At 47.3% G+C, this 20,766-nt stretch overlaps 1 pseudogene across 1 annotated transcript; it reads left to right on the top strand.

Moving 5' to 3' along the window:
• Window positions 1-1,562: 1,562 nt before the first annotated feature.
• On the top strand, window positions 1,563-16,074 carry LOC149354298 (uncharacterized; annotated as a pseudogene). The gene is made up of 3 exons (XR_016289650.1): window positions 1,563-1,854; window positions 13,191-15,840; window positions 15,904-16,074. The product of XR_016289650.1 is annotated as an uncharacterized LOC149354298 (transcript).
• The last annotated feature ends 4,692 nt before the right edge of the window (window positions 16,075-20,766 follow it).

Genomic DNA, 20,766 nt, shown 5'->3' with positions numbered 1-20,766 from the left:
GCCCGAGCGTGCTCAGGGTCCTTCAGTGTGGGGCCGTGCTTCCTGCCGTTAGGGTAGGGCCCGGGTCGGGCGCGGGTTCGATATTGCGGCCCGTGCACAGCTCTATTCAGAAACCTGACCACATTTACTTTTGTGAAAAAAGAGCTATGTGCAGAGTTTAAATGGTGCAAGTATGAAGCTACAATGAAGCCAATTACAGACTCCTGTACAACAGCTAGAGGAATTTCAAGAGCATGCTATACGTGATGCTAGTTGCCTCAGTCACAATTGATGCAGTCAAGTATTATTTCATATATTTTTTTACCCAACAGACATGAAATGTCTGAAGATGAATATCTACCAAACACATCGAAGCATCAGTTATGATGCCTGGAAAAAGTTGTACTGCAACATATAAATGCTGAAGTCTCGATAAGCAGGAATACTGAAGGGGAATAAAAAAGTTTTCTTTTGTTCGGGCTCAAGCACCTGCTACAAACATATTCTTTATACATAGCAATAAAACTTTAAATAAATGTTTATGAAGCCTTTTGGCAAAAAGTATAGCTAAGTATGACGGAAAGGAGTCTGCAAGGAATGCACAGAAGCAGGCATGCAGTGTGACAGCGCAGCGAGACAGGTGCGTTTTTTAATCTCGCGCGCGCTCTGAAGAACATGGGTTTGTGGTTTATTGGGGTTTTAACGTCGCAAAGCGACTGAGGCTATGAGGGACGCCGTAGTGAAGGGTTCCGGAAATTTCGACGACCTGGGGCTCTTCAACGTGCACTGACATCGCACAGTACACGGGCCCCTAGAAGTTCGCCTCCATCGAAATTTGACTACCGTAGCCGGGATCAAACCCGCGTCCGCGGCGGGTCGAAAGACATGACGGGGAAACGCCGAGGAAGGAACGCTGCAGTGCACGCTGCCTCCTCGCCTCTCGGCTCCTCGCACGCGGCCCTATTCACTGACGAGCGGTGGCGGGGAAAAATCTAGAGAAAACATGCCTGTCCCCAACCAGACATGACGTCATTAAATATCACGTGACCTTTAACGTCACGTATATGACGTCGTATTTTTTGACCAATCAGCGTTTCCAGCCTACCTACCCGCAAGCGCTTGTCAAACCACACGCATGCTAGAGGAGGAGGAGCCCAGACGAAAAGTTCCCTTTCCCGACTACTGCTCTTTCCGGTCGGTTGTTCGCCCGTTCACGTGCGCACTCTCCTCGAGGCCGGCAGCGGCTCGCTTTGATTTCCAATGTGTCTCCGCCGGCGGAAAAAAATATCTCCGAGTTCCTCCACAGCGCCAGCCAGACCGGAGAGGAAGCAAGAGAGGAGGCCGGAGAGGAGGCGCTAAGTTTGCGGGTAGGTAGGCTGGAAACGCTGATTGGTCAAAAAAATGTGACGTCATGCGCGTGACGTCAGAGGTCACGTGATAGTTAGTGACGTCATGTCCGGTTAAAGAGAGACGTGTTTTCCCTAGATTTTCCCCCGCATTCCCCATGTTTTTTAGAGCGCTCGCGAGATTAAAAAGCGCACCTGGCGCGCTGCGCTCACACTGCATGCCTGCTTATGTCCGGAATGGCGCCAGTGTTTCCTAACCAGGGTGAACAGCAACCCGAGCACGGTGACCGTGATTTTCATCACGACGATCATGATCGAGGTTGCAGCGTCTGCGCCAAAGTCTTCACTCAGCGGAAGAACATGCTACAGCATATGAGGAACGTCCACAAGTTGGAGACGGATGGAGCATCCCTTCACTGCGATCAATGCAGCAGCCGACTGCCAACGCTGGAAATTCTGGTTCGTCACTACAGCATGGTGCACCGATTCCCAGCCGAAAATCTGCAACTGTCCTTTGGGAACAGTGAAGGTAATGATTCATATTATGCAACGCGACGTGAATATTTTGTCTGTAATGCCTCTGTGGTCTTTTTTTTCTGCTTTAACGCTCTTAGCAAGCTTGTGCGGATGCATATATATATATATATATATATATATATATATATATATATATATATATATATATATATATATATATATATATATATGCGCAGCGGGTGAATTTACAGCAGCTTCTGCGAGCTAATTCTCGTATTTCATGTTTTTTTTAAAGTTGATTATCCTTGCTGTGTGTTGTTCTTGAACTACTGGTGAATTATTTAAGTCACCGGTATACACGTGAGGTTCATATGCATAAGCAGCACGCACAACAGGACAAAAGGGAGCTGGGAGACCACACGAGCGCTGTGTCGTCTCCCTTTTGTCCTGTTTTCTGCGCTGCTGAAGCATGAACCCATACGGATGTTCCTAGGGCACTCGATCGTGAATGCAGTCACTCGACGGAGCGCTGATAAGACAGGCAGGCGCCTTCGCGTGGCGTTGCATTATAATTTTTTCTTGTAATCTGCATTGTATGTATGCAGATAGTTCCGGAGAATGCTCGACTAAGCTCCTAGCTTTAGTTAATTAGTGCAGGAATTTCGCACAAGAGTTTCAAAATTTGGCGGTCCGCTTTCGTTTACAAGACGTTTTGGATGGCATGTCTCTATAAACTCCTGTTCGCTGGGATGGTCGTACCTTTCGCAGTAATTAACGGCATGTAATTTAATAGCTTAAATTTGCTTCAAGAGCTTGAATGAATTTAAAAGCTTCTGATTCGACTGTCGTGCTTTAAATAAAACAAGACTGTTCGCTTCACTAACTTGCGCACAAGTACTGCGTGCAATCATTCGCCACAGCCCATTAATTGGTGCATTATTTTAGTGTGTATTTATTTACGATACATTCACTAGCCCAGCTAGTGGTAAAAGTGAGGGTATATATAGGTGCTCACGCGCAAGTGAAAGCCGCGCGGCCTCGTTCCAAGCGTAATACCTGCAGCTGTTTTAGTGCGAATATTAAATGCATACAGGTGCATAACTGAAGCCGGTGATGTACCTTCTTATAGATGCTTCTGCCTCGATCCTGCCGTCTGTCGTCCTATTTTCGTTTTTTTGCGAATTTTTTTGGCAAAATTTGGTTCCTTATATAATTGCTGTTTACTGCGAGAAGCTTTTATAATACATGACAGCTGCACGCGAAGCTTATAGTTGCGCCGCCGAGCGCAGGCACGTGTACGTGGTTATATTTCTGCGAACATCCCGTTCCGAATGAACTCAAAAGCGCGATCGGGAGTTGGAACATTTGCCGAAACCTGTAAGTCATCTTCTCTGCAAGACTTGTTTTCCAACCCAAAGGTCACGAACCCGGACGACAAATGCACATTCCTCGAGCGAATGAAAACTGCGGATGGTCGCACTCGGCCTGCAGCAGAATCTGGGCAGAAAAAGAAGGGAGGACCGTCCTCCTTTGACACAGCGGTGTGGGTAGTGGCTTGTTCCTTATGGTTTTGGGGGAGTGGGGGGGGGGGGGGGCAGTACGGCGCGACGTTGCTGCTCAGCAGAAAATTTTTAGAAAGCTTAGTATGAGGTAGCTCGCTACTGCGGGCACAGGAACAAAGGCCCATTTCCTTCTTTCTCTTTTTCGTCTCCACAAAGAATGCAAAACTGTAGTCTGGGAACGAAACCTTTTGGTTGGAAAACAAGCCTTGCGCAGAAGCTGACTTAGATTTCTGCAAATGGTCCGTTGTTGCTTGTCCGGCGCGCTGCGGTGCGAGTCCCGGTTTTGAAAATCGAAACCCTGAAATTTTTTATATGGCTTGTCGCTTCCGTCACTAAATGTACCTCAGCTCTGGCCGCATTACTTGCCATAAGTTCTTACATAGTCTGCACGCATATATTCCGCGAAGATTACGCGGTGAACGCCTAGCGCACGCTACACCCATAAAAAAAACCTATGTGTAAGCGCCGATCATATATAATCTGGATTGTAGAAGTAAAAGAAAAAAACCTCTTGTTTCGATGTTAAATCATCATTGCCTTCAGTATCTTTGTTGTTACTTTCTACAACAAAGATACTGAAGGCACATAGGGCGCATACGTCCGCAAGCCAAGGGATCACATTGCAGGATTCCAACACCCAGTAGCGCACTTCTGCGCGAAAGTGGGTGTTAGATAGGAACTAGGGCCACCTAGCAAACACGTGTGCAGACATTTCACTTTCTTTTCTCTAATGAGAAAACGAAGCAGGAGTAAAGGGCCTGACAGAGGCTATTGCCCCAGATATATTATAGCAAAATTCGGCATTCAGTGTACACTGGTCACAAAAATAATGGGTACAATGCTCACATAAATAGACATATATTTGTGGTCGAAGCAAGAATCAGCATAGTTATAACGAAAGGTCGGTGTTGGCCGGTTGGTCTGATCGAAAGCACTTCACGTCTTCGTACGCTCGTCCGGCGACACGTTGCCGGTTGGGGCAGCAACTCCAAACTTCTTGAGACAAGACTGATTTATTGAAGACGGGACCGAATACAATAACTTGGAGAAAAAGGCGGGCTAAAAAAGGGCTTTTAGAAAGAAGGGCCGTAAGAAAGCGGCCGAGACTGGGACTCGGCGCGCTCGTCCTTGCTCTTTGTTCGCAGCGGGTTTTAACCCTTCAATAATTGGGCGGAGCTTTATTAAATCCGCTCTCGCCAAATTTCAACCAATCCCGCTGCAATGGCACTGTAGGTACAAGTAGGTGGTGCCCAGTGCTCGCCAGAGCCCGACTGTAGAGGCGCCAGTAAGTCCACTGCTTAGCTATTTCAGAACTCGCCGACCTTACTGTCCCCCATCCCCACTTGACAGCTCATCTCTTTTCAATGGGACAAGGTCGTCGGCCCCCTGTGGCCCCGACAGGGCTGTTCCCTTACTCCCCGTTTCCCGCGGCTTGCACAGCGTCCGAGGCGCGCGACGCACTGTCGCCGTTCCTAACCCCTCCAGACGGACACGGTAGGGGGAAATTAGCTATTGGCGCCGTAGGCTTCTGCCTTAACACCTCCCCACCAAGAATGTTGGGTGGACGCTCGCCGTACACACAACATACAAAACGCACAAAAGCACAAAGGACCTGGCCGTCAACAGCACAAGGGACCCGGATCTGAACTGAGCGCTGTACCAACAAAGGAACGAGGAGCGCTTCTGCGTCCTACTAACAATTGCAAAAAAAAATGCTCAGCAAGCTGCCTTCAGGTATGCAGAACAAGCACAATCCTTAGCTTGCACATTTCAAGGAGAGGCAGACACGCACGAATGAAACCCTCTAGTAAAAACATTAGAAAATCGTACATGAACAACATGCCAATAAATACAAGATGAAGAAAGTAAACATTAACTCCCGAGTTCTCATGAAGTGCCAAAGGCATGTCAACACGATTCCAACGCGTACAAAAAGGGCATTTTAACATGGCACTCTTCGTCGGACATGGATTATGTCAGCACAAGAACAGCTCACAAAGGACACAATTATCACACCCGCATGATCCTGTCAAGTCATTTTCAGTCTCAGCTGTACACTGTTCATGTCCTCAGCTGTACACTGTTCATGTCTCCCCACTCTCACCCACTGCCTCATATTGCGCTCGAGCCACAGAGCATTTTTGCGTGTATCGCAACCTGGCAGTGGCAGAGTGGGCTAAAGGCCCGTTCACACTTGCGAGTCGCAGAGGTCGCGCGACTGTTTTGGTCGAAAAGCGACAGTCGCAAACGGTCGCCCTGGTCGAAAAGCGACAGTCGCGGGCCAGTCGCTCGCTGCTTGATTTTTCAGCCTCGCGACTGCGAGTCGCAAACCTCTGAACCAATCAGCGAGCGAGCCAAGCTTCCGGCAACGACACCGCTCGCGGAACAGACGAAACTCTCGAAAGCACGCGAACAACGTCATTCCCGAGAGTTTTCGCTTCAAACGAGAATCTAACGAGAAAGCGACCCGCTGGTCGCGCTTGCAAGTGTGAACAACGGTGTTGTCGAGCTGCTGCTTGGTCGCAAGCGACTGCTGGTCGCGTGCCCTTTGCGACTCGCAAGTGTGAATGGGCCTTAAGGCTGTGGAAATTAGGCGCTCGTCGCCATCCACCAGGATCGAACACGCCGTCATAAGCGGCGTCTAAGCTTGCGATCCGCCTGTTGCGCCGACCCGCAATGAGATCGCAGCATGGATCGCGATACGCCCCTATCAGCGGCAGTGTAACTTCGCTCCTCTGAAGGCCTGGAGCGAATTCGCCGTCGCCACTACTCAGGTTCCACTCATCTACCCCGAAGGCTACCGCGGTGTTACACGTGTCTGATTTTTCCGAATCAGAACAGCCTCGCTTACCCAGCTGTGCTGCTGGCTTCTCCGACACCGCTGTGAGTGCTGCGCATGGTGTCTGAACACACCTGGCGCTTTCACCAAACCCTGTTTGGCATACTGGCGCTTCACATGGCAACAAAAGGTCGCACTGGGACACCTGGTCGGCCGAGCAGTTCATGTTGCGCTCATCAGTGCCCTTAGCCTCGCTACTAACGTGCTCGGCTGCCTCGCAGCGCTCGACCTGCCCCTTCTCATCATTAGTCGAATGTTTCCCAGGCACGTCCGTGGGGCTCACCTCCACACTGGGAATACAAGACGGCTCGTGTGCGTCAACAATCGGGGTTGACTGCACAACGTGCGGCTCCTCGACGCTAATGATAGCTTCACTGTTTGCAGGAACCTACGATTGCTCTTGTCTGTTCTCAGTAGGAACGGACTGAATTCCGCTGCTGCTACCATCTTTGCTCGCTACCTCGATCGGCGTTCGATCAAGGTACGACTTCGACTGTGCCGTCTCCGGCAGTATACGCACTGCTCTCCTTGAGCATTCCTCCTCTTCGATCCTTTTCCTCTCCTGCCGTAGCTTTTCTTCGGCTATCGCTAACTGGAGCTTGAGGTCTCGGACATCAGCGTCGCTTCTCTGCTTTTCTCTGGCTCGCTCGGCCTCTGACATTGGCGCTCGCTCCTGGCCATAACGATGCTCATAGCCATATTCACTCCGCCAACATTGTGCCTTGGTTTACTCTGACCCTGTGGCTCAAACACTCCCGAGGTAAGTGAAGTGAAAATGGAGAAACTCACTCTGTTGTCGGGCAGCGGCAGGTTGCGTCCTTGGGCGCAGATGAGTGGCCGGCATCCAGAGCTCGCAGCACGCCCATCACTTCCTCCCGGCAGACGAAGTTGCACAGTGCCGCCGAAGTCGCGGCGCTTCGCTCCGTCGGTCGCGCTTCGCTCACTCCTCGGCGCTGTCGTGGAGTCTTCACTCCAAGGCCACTCACAAAGATCTCGCCTCAATTGGACCTTGGTCTCCGGGGCTTCTCACTAAGATGTTGCCCCGTCAGGCTTCCGGAAGGTACTGCCTCCAACCGCTTAGCAGGAAGCCGCTCAGACGATCCTAGTCACGGCACCAGTTAACGAAAGGTCGGTGTTGGCCGGTTGGTCTGATCGAAAGCACTTCACGTCTTCGTACGCTCGTCCGGCGACACGTTGCCGGTTGGGGCAGCAACTCCAAACTTCTTGAGACAAAACTGATTTATTGAAGACGGGACCGAATACAATAACTTGGAGAAAAAGGCGGGCTAAAAAAGGGCTTTAAAAAGAAGGGCCGTAAGAAAGCGGCCGAGACTGGGACTCGGCGCGCTCGTCCTTGCTCTTTGTTCGCAGCGGGTTTTAACCCTTCAATAATTGGGCGGAGCTTTATTAAATCCGCTCTCGCCCAATTTCAACCAATCCCGCTGCAATGGCACTGTAACTGCAATGGCACTGGGCTAATCTTACAAATCTTGAAAAGCGACGCTGCATCTTCAGGCTGTGCCTTTTTCACAAGTTCTACCATACGCCACTCAATGTTTCAGCAATCTTACCACTTCATCGACAGTCAAGCCGCACCAGCCATCCTAAAGCTGTCTATCCGCCCCCAGCACAGACCACAGCCCATCTTCGTTCGTTTTTTGTTCAGACCGCTCGGGACTGGAACAAACTGCCTGTCGACGCTGTGCACCACTCCGACCCACATTCCTTCAAGACTGCCATCGAACCGCTCTTCACTTGAACATTATACCCATCCCTCATGTAATACCCCACACCAAGGGGCATTTGAGGTACTAATAATAAAGTAGGTGGAGCCCAGTGCTCGCCAGAGCCCGACTGTAGAGGCGCCAGTAAGTCCACTGCTTAGCTATTTCAGAAGTCGCCGACCTTACTGTCCCCCACCCCCACTTGACAGCTCACCTCTTTTCAATGGGACAAGGTCGTCGGCCCCCTGCGGCCCCGACAGGGCTGTTCGCTTACTCCCCGTTTCCCGCGGCTTGCACAGCGTCCGAGGCGCGCGACGCACTAGGGGGAAATTAGCTATTGGCGCCGTAGGCTCTGCCTTAACAAGCATGATATTACAAATGAATACAAGAAATGCAAAACTACTAACTATTTACAATGAATTTTACACATCTACATACAATACAGACATACCTAAACATACATAGAGAATATAAAGAAAAATATAATAAGGTGTTTACATTTCGGCTTGCCGGAAAGATAACGGACAGCAGGTATTATGACAATGAAATGGGTCTGCTTAGCAAATAAGTTTTCACAAATTTCTTAAACGTGGGTTGTCGAAATTGAACCTCGCCCTCTACGGCATTTAGAAAGTCATGAACTTGGAAGTTGAGGCTCTGTCTTCCATAGTTTGTTCTGGTAAAGGGTATTCTTCTTTGTTTGTGCATAATGTACTTTGATTTAAGAAGATCTGTTGTACTGTTGTGCAATTTATTCTTATTAATATGTTGTAATAACTTGTAGTAGCTAGTATATTTAGGTGGCAAGAAACATCGCACATTTAATAAAGAGCTGTTGGAAGGTTGCATAGTTTCTTTTAATGGTTTTCAAATATTCTTAAAATCTTTTTTTTTGCAACACGAGTAATTTTTTGTAGTTTTGCACAGTAGTTCCCCACACTCGTCCACAATATGATAACTTGAAGAAGAAAAGTCCCGAATACAATGTTTGTTTTTAACCATAGAAGAATGAGTTTACTTATCCTGTATATACAGCCCACAGTTTTTCCTAATTCTGCAGCTATTTTATTTACATTCATGTTCCAGGACATATCAATTTGGAATACCCTGAAGAATTTTTGAACTGCGACCAGATGTAATCGTGTGCTTCAATACAGTATTAGAATACTAGCACTAATTGGTCTGTTTATGGGTTTAAATATAACATATTTTGTTTTACTGACATTTAATTTTAACGTATTCATGTGCAACCAGTAAGAAAGGTTATTTAGGTAATCATTAACTGATTTCTCTAGATGAGGTAGAGATGCATTTGAAAAGAACAGGTTTGTGTCATCTGCATACACGACTATTTGGGGTGAAGAGGGTATTGTGGAAAGATCGTTTATATACTGGTTAAATAACAATGGCCCCAAAATTGAACCCTGTAGAACGTCATTTACTAATTGGTCATGGCGAGGACTGATTATTAAAAGACACATACTTAGAGCCGTTGTTAGGTAGCTCTTCAAGAGATTATGCACATTCCCACGTACTCCATACCTATGTAGTTTAGATAAAAGAATGTTGTGATTAACACAGTCCGATGCTTTATGCAAATCTAGATTTAAGTGTATTGTGTATAAACGGTTTTCAATGTTTTTCACTATTTCTTCATATTGAGTAGTGCAAGTTCACACAATTTTTCCTTCTGGAAACCATATTGTGCATCGCTCATCATGCTACATTTATGAATAAAGCTTACTAATCTTACATTTATGATAGTTTCAAACACTTTTGGAAAAAATGGAAGCATAGATGTGGCCAGGCCTGTATGTAGTTATTTACTGAATTATCATTTCCCCCGTTATTAATAGGACGCTCTCTAGCTATTTTAAGCCCGTGTCACACTACGGAAACACAACGACAAGAACCAAGCACGTTCGTAAGCGAGCCGTCAACAAGTCGCCTAACCAACTCGTCCCACAACTTCTTGTCACACTTGTGGGTTCGTCAACACCAGAGTGACGGTGTGCTAATTAAGAAGCACTTCGCCCACATATCGCGGGTTCGGGCCGGAGCAAGCTCAGGGCACTGCCAGTGTTTGGTGCGCGCCTGCGCTCTCGCTCCGAAGGAAGGAAGGCGCAGTTATTTGAGAGCACAAGTGTTTATTACACAGAAAGCTTCATTACATAACACTGCACTAATCCCAAGACCTCGGTGCAACCCGTAGCCCCGCCGCAGCACCCGAAAGCGGGCCCGCGGAGCCGCGCGCGCAAAGCAAAGACTACATACACGCGGGACAGCACAGCTAAGGGCGATCGCATGCCGTTAAATCGCGCGCAGCGCAACACGAGGGAGGATGGGGTCTACGCGGAGCACATCTTGACGACGCAGGTCGCACATCGATGGCTCATCGCGCGTCGTCACCGGCAATGGCCCGGCGATGACGGAGAACCCGCCAAATCAGGCCCTCCCGAATCCGGAGCGCGTCGGCGCCGCACAGGCGGGCTACACGACTCCAGAGGTTCGGACCTGGACTCAAGCATACATACTAGATGCGCACGTTAAAGCACCCGCGTTCTTGGGCCCCCGGCAAAGGCCGGGGCACCCGGGAGCCAAACTCTACGCACCTTTCTGCTGCCCGAGTCGGTGGCGATCTCCCCGTTCATTTCCCGCTCGAGACCTCTCGCCGAAACAACGCCGCCCAACTGTCACTCGGTGTGACCCAATGGGGACGCGAGGTCGAAGCGGGAAGAACGGAAGGGAGGGTGATTTACTGCGGTTCTCGAAAGACCTTCCCTTGCAAGGGAGGACAAGCAGCGCGGCTGCCCCCATTCCGTTCGCGGACACCCCACGGGCGGGGGGTCTCTCTAACGAACGAAACGGCAGAAGCGGGCGCACACTCGGGTAGCCCAAGAGGCTCAATCCCCACACACTGCACGAACGGCAGGGAAACGAGACACGTTACTGCTGTATTGCCTCGGTATGACAGCTTCTGGGAACCGGAACAATTAACAAACAGCGTTCGTGGACCCGGTTGCCGCTGTTCGCCGGCCGGGCGAATTTCCTGAAGACACCGCACCAACCAAACCAAGCACTTTGCGGTGATTCACCGCTTTTGTGCCTTTCATACATCATTTGCAAAGTGCAAAAAAGAGCGTTTCCTTTCGTGGTAGTGCTTTCTGCTGCGGTACGAGGTCTTGCGGGCGGGCGCATACAGACGGGAAGGCTGCCGTGGCCACCGTCGGCTGGCGGATGCGGCTGCCGTGGAGAACCGCGTACGATCCCCGTCGCATTCTTGTGAGCAAGCGTACGCTTCTGACGAACGCGGCTCTGTAGGGAGCCAAAAGGAATGTCTTCTTCCAGGGACTGCCTCGGCCGCCAGCTCCAGCATTTTTTTGACGGGTTTGTGCGCGAGAACCACCCGAGCAGGAGCCGGCATACGAGCGTGCCAGTTGCTCGCGTGAACATGCCGCCGTTGTACTCGTGCTGCCAGGAAAGTGACCTGATCGCGATGATTGAAGAGAGGCGCTTTCCATGGATTATAATAGACCCAAAATATCAACGGTGTGATTTGAAGGAATCTGTGTTTCAAAAGATCGCTAGTTGAGACCGTATTTCACAGGTGAGCGCCTCCACGCTTCGGTTCGCGCCGTCGCGCGCGACGCGGCGGCGGCGCCACCATCGCTGCATCACGTGATATGTGACGTCACGCCAGGGATGAAGCGGCGCGCGCCCGCCGTCGCGTCTAGGGCTTTAGTCGCGTCAGTCTCTATGCCCGCAACCGCGCCAGCGTCTTTGCGCCGGGCGTGTATGCGGTCAAGATGCCTCCAAACGCTAAGGACGTTAAACGTTCAAACCAAGAGTCATGCATTTACGGACCATAAGAGTGTGTTTGTCGGGCTGCAAAGAATAAAGTACGACGATTAACCTAAAACCACGTCTCCGTTACTTAGCCCCATCCACACTGAGGCAGCTGCTTAACATGCTTCGCATCCACTGGACTTAACCTTGATAAGCCTCCAATTTTTTTTGAACATGAGATGAACAAGAAAGCAGTGCTGCATTTTTTTTCTTTGAGATAGCAATCAGAATAACTTCAGTGAGTTTCCATTTGATTGCAGGAATGATGCGTATAATTATACCTTTTTTAGTACTCTGACAGCGTGGAACAAACTCGATAAATCTGCCGAGATTGTGGCGTGATTTGTAGTGACCGGCCGGGTTGATAATGCACTGTGGAACAGCAGCGCAAAATACAAAATGCGTAGAAGTAGACACAGGGCACAAAAAGTAGACGCGTGTAGCCCATGTTTAATTCTCTCGCATTAAGTTTTCGAAAACGCTCAGGCGCCCTTCCCAGCCTGTCGATCATCCAGCGCGGTTTCTCTGCGGTGGCGGCTCGCCGTCCGAGTCAGAATCGAGCAAGGCTGCACCTCAGCCGCCGCGTACGGTCATAGTTCTTCCGATATTCTGCAAAACCGCCAGTAGCTACGGCAGCGCAATGTGGCTCCAGTTTTCGCGGTTGTGCACACGCACGGAGGAGGGCGCGCGAGCCAGAGCAGAGAAGCGCCGGGGAACGCGATTGAAGTGGTTTTTCTGTTGTGACAGTGTTTCTGAACAAGTGGCGCACATGAGGCCAATACAGGCTGGTGGGAGACAGTGACACGTTTACCCACTGTTGTGTTGACGCGGTGTGATAGGATCGCCAACCGGACGAAAACACTGTTTTGTCGGACGGGTTGGCCGACTGTTTCCGCAGTGTGACTCGGCCTTTAAGGAGATATTCCTCTCTCAAGCGTACAATTAATAATATGAGTTAAAAGTGGTGAAATAATGTCTGTTACATGTTTTATGGGAGAATCCTTAATGTTGTCCAATCCAGAGGCAGAATCATTTTTCAGTTTATCAATTATTTTGCCTACTTCAAAGGCGAGGTGGGGGACGGTACAAACGAGTTGACCATACTTGCAATTAGAGGGGGAAGAGAGAATGAATGTAGGTAATTACTGCAGACATAGTTGTCACAAGTGATGAAATGTTCATTTAGTGCTATCAGTGAATCATTAAGATTCTGCAAGGTGTGAAGTTTCAACTTTTAGGCGTCTACAGCGTGCACTCCATAGAGTGAATTATGGTACACATAATCCACAATGTTTTTCAAACAGACATGCTTGATGAGCAAGGAAGCATTGCTCATTTGTCGCTGATACTGAGTGCCTTCAATTTTAACACCTTTCCAAAAAATATTTCCTATAATACACTTTTATGCAATTTACAGAGTTCCATGAATGGAAAGAACAGGAGGAAGCGAGCCAGGTGTGCAAGTTCGTAGTATCTACAGGTGAAAAAAGGCTCGCCAACGGACATACAAGAACCTACTACGCTTGCAACAGGTCAGGAGAGGCACGACCAGGTCGAGGGAACAAGACTCGTGCAATGAAATGTCAGGGAAGCTGCAAGTGTGGCAAGACATGCCTTTCTTTTATGATCGTCACGAGAGAAGAGGGCACTGTCAAGGTCTCGTACCAAAGGACGCATTATGGGCACGATGCAGACATTGCACACCTGAGCATGACTGCCCAGGAAAGGGCAAGCATTGTGGATGACCTTTTGAAAGGAGTGCCCATGAAGACAATATTGAAGAAAATAATGGAATCTGTGACAAGCAAGCTAACTCCTCTGCATCTGACAAATCGCATGGACTTGCACAACATCAAGCGGCAATATAATCTCACAGTTCCTGAAAGATGTCATGATAATGATGCTGTGAGTGTAAGCATATGGGTGCAAGGCACGATAAATAAGGGGCGACCCGTTGTTCGCTTGTACAAAGAGCAGGGAGTTGTTGACCCAACGAATACCTTCAGTACCAAAGACTTTGCTCTTGCCTTAATGACTGAGCCACAGGAAGGGCTGCTGAAGGTTTTGGGTGCAAGAACAGTGTGTGTTGATCCACGTATGGAACAGCAGGGTACCAATTTGAATCGATGACTCTTCTGGTGCTGGATGAATACGGAGCAGGATTGCCTATGGCTTATTTCATCTGCAGCACTATAAATGCGAGAACCTTGACAGCATTCTTTGAATCCCTGAAGTCCTCCCCAGGAGCCCTGTCAGCTAGAACTTTCATGACAGATGATGCATCCGAATACTTCAAGGCCTGGTCAACAGTCATGGGCACACCTCAACATCGACGGCTCTGCACATGGCATGTGGATAAAAACTGGAAGCGAATAATTACTGCGAAGATAAAAGAAAAAGAACTCGCAGCAGATGTTTACCATGCTGTTCGTACGCTGCTAGAGTGCCCCAAAAAGAATGAGGTGGTTGAGCTTCTTGAGTCATTTCTGGCCAGCGAAGACCCCAGACTTCAGGAGTTTATTCACTACTTCTGAGGGAACTATGCTCACCGCCTGGAGATGTGGACCTACAGTTTTCGAAATGGGCTCGGTATCAACACTAACATGCATCTTGAAAGGATGCACATGACTTTAAAGCACAGTTTCCTGGAAGGTAAGAAGAATCATCGTGTTGACAGGCTCATCTCCACACTGGTGGACATGACATACACTTCTCTCATGAACAGGGTAAACCACACTGTGAAAGGAAATAGAACGAGCAAGATGAGCCGGATCGAGAAGAACCACAGATCTGCCATGGCAATTACTGCGCCTGCCAAGAGGAATGAAGATGGATCATGGACTGCGCAATCCCAGTCCACAAAAGGCCTCGCATACAGGGTCTCAAGAGTGAAAGGTAGTGCCTGCTGCCCTCTGAAGTGCAGTGTGTGCATAGCTACTCATGCGATTGTGAAGAGCACCGACTGTGCTTGACAGTCTGCAAACACATTCACTGTGTGGTCATCGCTAGCACTCCTGAAGGAAGAGATCTGGAGATCCTGGAAACTACTGAAGAAGTGTCGTCAAATTCAAAGACAAGCAAAAGCAAGGCTTTCCACATCTTGGAAAGTGTTCAAATAGCAGAAGCCTCCACAAGCATGAAAAACTCGGAAATGATCTTGGCCAAGATGGAAGTGCTCAAAGAATATGTCGCAGAGAAGGAAATTCCTCAAGAAGTGCACAACAAGGCCAGCAAGCTTTTGGACCTTGTACTGAAGATTTATGAAGGCACTAAGAAGCAAGAAATTCCCCACTCATCAAGGGAGCCAGCAAACAAGAAAATACAACTGTTTCATTCAGTCAGGTTTCATTCTACGAAGAAGTCTAGGCTGTCCGGCACAGGTTCAGGTTTTTAAAAGCCAACCGAGCTTCAGAAGGAGAGCATAAAAAAGCAAATCCTTAACAGCAGCGCTGAGGCTACTGTTATAATAACATCTTCAGGACATAACTACTTATGAAAGATGGAATGAACCCTATGGCGCTCTTCTGGTAAGCATATCCCGTCTACAAGTTCATCTGTGCACTTATAGACATCATCTATGAAGTATGCAGTTGTGGGGTACCAGTTGGATGGTGTGTGCGTTAGAGCGCGAGAGGCACTTCCATACTGGCCATATATGTTGCCGGTAAGTATATTTTCCTTTCAGCTCAGTGTCTTGCATACTGAAACAACTGCAGCACAATGGTTTTGCTGTATCTGGCTGAGCCAGACCATTTTTTTCTCTCGGCAGAACCTGACTGCTAGACAGCGCGTCTCCTAGGTGGCGGATAGGGAGGCTCTAACCAAGCACCTGAGGTGTGCAGCTTGCAAAAGGCACAATAATCGGACCTTTAGGCACAATGAGTCGTATAAGCACAGGGTGCTTGGTAAGAGTGGTGCATGCACCCGCGGACCAACGGGTGCTTCACTGCCTTACCACATTCCTCACCTGCACATGTTTTCTTTTTCCTCAGGCAACCTGGAGCAGACATGTTCTGAACAACTTTGCTGGGTGACACATGGCACTATTATGCAGTGTTAATTCAGTGGTAAGTGTGTGCAGAGCTAAATGCGATGACTGTTCTCATTTGTGCCGTTGCGATGTGTTTCAGGGGACACACCACCAAAGAGGGATGTGAAGACAACATTGGTGGCCTTTCATGATTGCACTCAAGATGTCATTAGTGTCAGTTACTGAAATACTTGGAAGATCGCAACATATACTGTGCCTTAAATTTCCTTTAGGTCCTAGTATATTGCAGTTTGCCAGGAAAATCACTGAAATAAAGCTGCATTTATATTGTTCATGGAACTGTGTTGTCGTCCAATATTTTTCAAGTTATGTGCTTCCAGAGATTTGAATTGGTCACCAGCATTGTCTGGCATCCAGTGAACAAATAAACAAAGCTGCAGCACTTATTGAAGATGCAAGTTAACGTCACCGCAAGCTATCGTAAATTATTTTTTGGAATAAAGACAATGCATTGTATATTGCTTACCCATGATCTAAAGCATCCACAGAAATGAAAGTAAATACACTCAGATGGGACAACTAAACTGATAAGATCTGAAATTAGATAAGGCTATGTGAGCACACAAAATAGAAAAAGGGACCAGACTAATATTATGCATAACACTGATCATAACACTATGTTACTGCAGTATTAGTGATGAATGACTATTTGTGGAATGTGCAGAAAGAGCCAGACAGCATTTCACTGAGTGGATAGGCAGGATGGTTCAGCCTGCATTCACAGTGACAGTCATTAAAGCAGCTGCAAGGCAAACCCTCAAGACCTGCAAGGAAACCGTCGCTGCCTCTCTTTATAAAATTAGTATTGCATCAGCAGTAAACAAATATTTACTATTTGCATTACAATAAACTGTACAATGGCAACAAGGATAAAAAAGCCTTAATGCTCATTTGCTTATATGCGCATAGAGTCGAGCTTAACGAAGCATAGACACAACAGTTTTGCTTGCATCTTCTTTGAAATGATTCATTAGACATTAGTATAGATTGGTCATCGCAAGGTATTTGCCTCCAACCGCTAAATAACTTGTAACAAATTCTTCTTGACGCTGTTTTGGTTCCGGCATGTAAGGCGTGTTTAGGTCACGTAAAGCATGAAAAAAAAACTGCAATGTAATTGCTTGTACATTCGTTGCAATTCCAGCTATTGATGCAGGCTGGCTGAAGCACTGGAGCGCAGTAAAACTGTACGTCTGTGACTATACTGCACTTTTTTCATTCCTGACGTAACCTAAACACACCTTACATGTCATGGCCATCACCGAGTAGTTGAAACCAAAACCAAAAATGCATCAAGAAGAAATCAATAATAAATTATGCAGAGTTCGAAGAGGAATACTATTAGGTGATTCATGTATACTAATGTCCAACACATCACTGCTTCAACACATTATCTGAAATAAGACATAACAGAAGCCAAGAATGTCATGTCTATACTCCTTTAAAATTAAAAGGCCAGGTTACTGTACACCAGAAAAAGCCAACATTTCAGTGAGACAGAAGCGTGTATCAAAATCTTATCCCCCTCGCAATACTGCTTACTGGAGCATGCTGTTTCAGCAGCTACTGGCACTGCTTTCTGCCTGATAATGTCTGATTTTCCTGATGCACACTTTCAGTGTTCAAGATGATATCGATATATTATACAACTTGCTTTCAGTTGGCCTGTGTTTCATTTTATGCAAGAAGGTTGTGCAGTGGCTCTGCTGTTTTCATTGTATGTCATGGCATGATTAGTTTGTTGGCATCTAGCACTGCAATTTGATCAACCACTCTTATTTAAAAATTATGCCATGGAAGCGCTCTGCCAGTTTTGACAATGCAAAATCCATGGCACACAAAGGAAGCTTTACACAGTGGTCATTTTGCTCATTTTTATTTAATTATTTATTCATTCAAAGTACCCCCAAAGCCCTCATTGCAATGGATATTACAAGGAGGGGGGGGGGGGGGGGGGGAGGATAGCTGGAGCAGAAAAACATAACTAAAATATAACACACAGTTAACAGAAATAAATGGGACAAATAAGAGGTACAAAGAAACTGAATTTATGCGATGCAGTAAAAGTCTAACAGAGAAATAGTAACGTCAATAATAGCAAAGGTGAAACAGAATTGCAAGCTGCAAAATAAAGTGGTGTGCTAATAAAAGAGGAAGGTTGAACAAGTGGTATGGCAAAAAGGGATGTGACATGTAAAAGCCAGAAAGCATAAGTCAAACAAAAGCTTACTAAGGAAAACAGAAGTCATGAAAATTGTTCCTTGAATATAAAAAATACAGTTTAAATGGCAACGTCTGAGCCAACGTGACCTTAGCATCACCGCTTCATCATTGCCGTTGTTGCTGCTGATAATTGTGGGAAACATTTTACATACCCAGATGAGCGGATTGGGCAACGTTTGGTGGTGCATGCCAAGATGAATAGCATAGATAACTGCTAGGAAAACTAAGGCATCAGGCAGAGAAGTAGAATAGTGAAATGAAGGAAGACAGAAAAAATAATAATAATAATAAAATCATAATTTGAGAAAAAATTAAACCGTTCTGAAGTTCCAGGAAGAGGAAAAATTTTGATTACTGGTAACATGGTAACCTACGAGCAGCAATACTGTAGTCGAGAAGGTATCCGCAAACCATACTTAATGTGAATCCCTTGGCGCTCACACCGAATGAACGAAGAACTGGGAGCGACGAAGGAAGCCTTAACCTCAAAAGAGGGACCTCTAGAAAACTCTTTCCCTCAAGTGCGAACTGCCGGCAAGAGAGAATCAAATGTTCTGTTGATTCAACTTCCCCGCATGTGTCACAAAGTTTGGTCATAGCGAACCAGCATCTGCATAAACACCAATTTAGGTGGGGAATTATGCATCGGAGAAGCGTCACTGACACCACACACAGCCACCATTTACATGACCGGACATTCCATGAGTACTTAAGTGCTAATAATTCGCAGTGTTGAACAACAGGCCATAGAAGCTGGCTGAGACATGTTGGAACCGCTGGAAGTGGGAAATCTGCAACAGAACGAAGTGAGGGATGGGATATATTACAGGGGCACTGAGAGCCGACCGAGCCAATAAATCCGCCACCTCGTTGAAATAGATACCCGTAGGACCAGATACCCAGACAAATCGGACCTCTCTCAAAGTGCATGGGACAAAAAAATAAGGAAACAATTCAAAAGAACTTCTCCTGAAGTTTGCAGAGCCTAAAACTGAGAGGCAATCTAATCTGCAAGGATGACAACCTGTGATAGGTACCGCTCAGTAGTATCCTGCAGAAAAGAAATCCTCCACTGAGCTCTATGTGCTCAACTTGAGCTAACTGCAGCGTCAAGTAAGGCAGGGATCAATTTTTTTAAGAAATATGATTTACAAATTTGCGGCTTGCGCCCCTTTTTCTGAGGAAAGAGGAAATGATCGTAAAAGTTATCGGAAAGTGGTCACTAGATGTGCCTGAGTCCTCTGTTTGCCATGCAGATACCCCAACCAGACAAGCAGCTAACATCAAATCGGATGACTGATTGAGAAGCTCCATGCATAAAGGTGACGGCGCCGGCATTGCAGCAGTGCATGGCACTCACAGGCACCCATGACCAGATGAGCTGGCTGCAGGTGTCTGAGCGGCTGCACCAGACACCATGGTGTGAAAAGTTCCCTGAGAGGACTACACTGTTTGTGCCACTCAGTAAGCTGCCCAAACAGTCTCTCCTTTGCACACCTGTAGGAAAGTAAACCTTTGCAATAATTACTATGGCACAGTGTGGAAGGGAAATATTAACCACCAAAAGTTCACAGTCAGGAAGTATAATCCTCTGTGAGATAGAGGCCCGGTAACATACTTGTGTAGAAATCATTTACTAATGTGCCAACCCTGTCATTAATGTGACCTCCTATGAAAATGCAAATTTTTTTATTAGAAAATGATTTAAGAGTATATATATAGCCACGTTTCTTGCAAAAGCACCATATCCGGATGATGCCTATGGAGAAGTTCAAGATTTCAAAGGGAATACAGTTTGGAGCGGCAGCTGCACTAAATAAATTTTAGGCTCGCCATAATCATTTGCAAATGAAAGAGGCAGCAACAGCCTCTTTCAAGCACATCAGTCTGGGGGATCACTTTGGGGTCCTTAGCTTGCGGAACAACAAATTTTAAGGTTGGAGTGGAAGCTCGCCACTTCTGGGTAGGGCACATAATTGAGATGTCTGTGGTACAGGTATCAGCACAAGAGACAGCCAGGAGTGCGGATGGCAGGTGGCACCAGGGATGCATCAGGAGTTGACATGGAATGGCTAGTATTAACTCCACAAGTTGGGACAGAGGCAGTCATCGTTGCTAGAACAGATTACTGAGAAGGCACAAATCGGCCCACAGTAAGTTGAGACAAAGCTTTGGTAAATTCAACTATGCAGAGTATGCTCAAAAGACAAAGAGCTTGTTCTACTGTTCACACTGTCGAAGCAGTCAAACTGTACACAATATTATCACCGCACACGGCTGGCGTATGAATTATTCTTCCGGTCAAGGAAGGCATACGCATCTGCTCTTGAGCATCGTTTTCCTTGGACTACTTCTAACAGGTTTCGTTTATAAGCTGGTTTTGAACAGTCAGCATCATCAGCTGAGCGGTTGCAGTTGCAGAGGCAACAATGACGCTCACCGCTGTCAGCCGCCTCCTCCACAAACATGGCAGCAGGTTGCTGATTTATACTCTCTGCCACTGTGACCGATCCGCTACCATTTGCTGCCCTGAAGAGGGCGGGGGCCGCATAGGATCCACATGGTACACTATCGGCCATACTTTTAGTTCTGAAGGACAGGAGGACCCCGCAAAGGTCAATAACTGATTCTCTGGGCACCCGAGAGCCACCAGCCTCCCTCCTACAGTGGTAGACAGAAAAAATTCCAACACCAGCACTTTGAAAATCCAGCCCTCTTG

The sequence above is a fragment of the Amblyomma mixtum genome, chromosome 3, assembly GCF_055824585.1.
Source record: "Amblyomma mixtum isolate Tamu chromosome 3, ASM5582458v1, whole genome shotgun sequence".
Lineage (NCBI taxonomy): Eukaryota > Metazoa > Arthropoda > Arachnida > Ixodida > Ixodidae > Amblyomma > Amblyomma mixtum.
The sequence above is the reverse complement of the archived record's forward strand: the minus strand, read 5'-3'. Positions and strand labels throughout refer to the sequence as shown.